The 2,672-nt window shown below is 50.6% G+C and overlaps 1 protein-coding gene across 1 annotated transcript in view; it reads left to right on the top strand.

Annotated features, from left to right (window-relative positions):
• LOC144326657 (uncharacterized) overlaps positions 1-2,672 on the top strand; it is a 279,931-nt gene that overhangs the window by 185,609 nt on the left and 91,650 nt on the right. The gene's annotated exons all lie outside the window — the stretch shown is intronic.

The raw sequence follows: 2,672 nt of genomic DNA, 5'->3' as shown, positions 1-2,672 counted from the left end.
GGGGGGGGGCTCTTCAGTGACGCCCCTCCTCCTTTCCCTGTCTGGAAACTTCCGGCGCTTTTCGGGGCGACACTTCCGGCTCCTTTTCAGACGCGCGCGTCCCTAGAGCTACATCTCCAAGAGCAGCCCCTCCCTGTGTCCGGAGGGGAAGGAGACGGGGCGGCGCTGCCTCTGGGGGCTCCATGGGGACCCGGCCCCCGCCCCCCAACTGGCGGCAGGGAGGGGGACTCCAGAGGGGAGGGGGGAGTTGGGCTAGATTCACCCACCAGGATTTTTTTAGGGAGGGGGAGGATCTCCTTCTGGGCCTCCTTCTGCATGCCAAGCCCTCAGCCGGGGTCCTTCTGCATGCAGAGCAACTGCTGCATTGCTGAGCTTCGCCCCCCAACAGCCAAGCCCAGCTTCAAACACCAGCCCCCCCCCCCACTGGACTCAGAGGCAGGGAGGGACTCCAGACAGAGAGAGGCGCCCTTGCTCTGGAATTCCCTTGCCAGCAGGGAGACTTCAAAAGCCCCCCCCCCCCATGCCTCCCCCTTCCCTCATTTAGCAGGGAGACTTTTCATCTTGTGGTTGGGTCATTTCAAAACCAGTTTTTCTCTCCCTGCAATTTTAAGCAATTGTGGCTCTTATGATCCCTGCCGGGTATTAAGTGTCGTTCTAACTCCCTATTGCAGGAGGAAAGAGGAATGTGGGGCCTGCTTATAATATCTTAGGGTGGCAGGATTAAGATTTGGGAATGGGACTTTCAGATTCAGAGCCACTTTTTGCATGAGATTTCTTCCAACTACTGGAGGAAAGTATGTCTGAGGTTTATGGCAGAAATATAATTATTATGGGTGAATTTAATGGAGTAGTATCACTGGACTATGAGAGAACACTGAGGGAAAGTGTCTGAAAAGAAGGCAAAATACCAAATACTTTTTTGATATGGTTACAACAATGGATCTACTAGATCAGGGGTCAGCAGACTTTTTCAGCAGGGGGCCAGTCCACTGTCCCTCAGACCTTGTTGGGGGCCGGACCATATTTCGGGGGGAAATGAGCGATTTTGGCCCGCCCGCAAAGAGGCCTGAAGATGTTTGGCTTTACCTGTCCCAGTTGTCGTCCCAATAGCCCCAGTTGGGCTTCTCCAGCCAGGTGCCAGGGCAGGGCATGAGGCTGTGTTGGCCGGTGAAGACAGAAGCAGCAGCCCCGGGGGATCCGTGGACGGAGGCAGGGGAACCGGGGCGTTGCTGGAGCTTTTACCCACCACCTGCTGCTGCTTCCCAACCCGCAAGCGGCAGCTGCGGCCACTGCAACAAACCGCCTGAACGCCATGGGAGGAATGAAGGAGGGAGGGGGTGAGGAAGAAAGCGCGTGCAGGAAGCGGCACAGAGAAGGGGCACAGAAAAGGAAGGAAGGGCGGACTGAGGGAGAGGCAGGAGGAGCAGGAGGAAAACTCAGAAGCAGCCGGCGGCCAGCGTCACACCCCCTTCCCAGCGCCACCCTGCTTAGGCAGGCAGGCGGGTGAGCCGACTCCCCCCGTTGGAGGCACCCGGTGTGGGACAAGATTGCTAGTCCCTGAGGAAAAGAGCACCGCCGGGTGAGGGAGAGGGAAAGAACATGCGTGCTGGCAATCCATGCGGCGATTCCCGGACCGTCCGCAGGCCGGATCTAGAAGGCAATTGCGCCTGATCCGGCCCACAGGCCTTAGTTTGCCAACCCAGATGCTTGGAGATTCAGACCCCCATTAGAACAAGAGTAAACATGTTCTTCTGATTCAAAGGATTCTGCAGGAAGAAGAAACATGATCTGGATATTGAAGGAACTGCCTACAGGATTAAAGACTGTAGAGATCCAGCCAAGAACTATATCAGATCAAAACTCAAAATGGATGATAATGAGGGGTGAAAAGAGTTCATTGTATAGATGGAGACTAAATAAGGGTTTATTTGAAAAACACTGAATTACAACATATTCCAATTACGTTAAGAGTATCAAAAAATGTTAAAAACATTTGGAAATATAGGGGAGGATGAAACTTTCACTTTTACGAAGGATTTCAACCATAAAGAGAAATGTTTTACCTAAGATACTGTTTTTATTCTAAATGATACCAATAATAAATAATACAAGCTTCTTTAACGAATGGCAAAGAGATATTTCATGATTACTCTGGCGGGGGGAAACAGAATAAAGTATAAAATTTTGATAGATACTAAAAATAGAGGTGGCTTCGCACTGCTAGATTTTCTACTACGAGGCAGCCTCTTTGTGTTGGTTAAAAGAATGGATATCGTTGGACAACACACTATTGCTGGATTCTCAGTGGAATCTCGATTGTAGAACGCTTCGGAAGTTGAACGTTTGGGGCTTTCAAACGCCAAGAACCCAGAGGTGAATGCTTCCATTTTTGAACGCAATTTGTAAATAAAATTATATACAGTGGTGCCTCAGGTTAAGTACTTAATTCGTTCCGGAGGTCCGTTCTTAACCTGAAGCACCACTTTAGCTAATGGGGCCTCCTGCTGCTGCTCCGCCGCCAGAGCACGGTTTCTGTTCTCATCCTGAAGCAAAGTTCTTAACCTGAAACACTATTTCTGGGTTAGCAGAGTCTGTAACCTGAAGCGTATGTAACCCGAGGTACCACTGTATTAATAAAATTATCTATATATAAAGCAATCAAAACACTTCCC

Source organism: Podarcis muralis, chromosome 2 (assembly GCF_964188315.1).
Source record: "Podarcis muralis chromosome 2, rPodMur119.hap1.1, whole genome shotgun sequence".
Taxonomy (NCBI): Eukaryota; Metazoa; Chordata; class Lepidosauria; order Squamata; family Lacertidae; genus Podarcis; species Podarcis muralis.
Note: the sequence above shows the minus strand (reverse complement) of the source record. Positions and strands in the feature narration are given on the sequence as shown.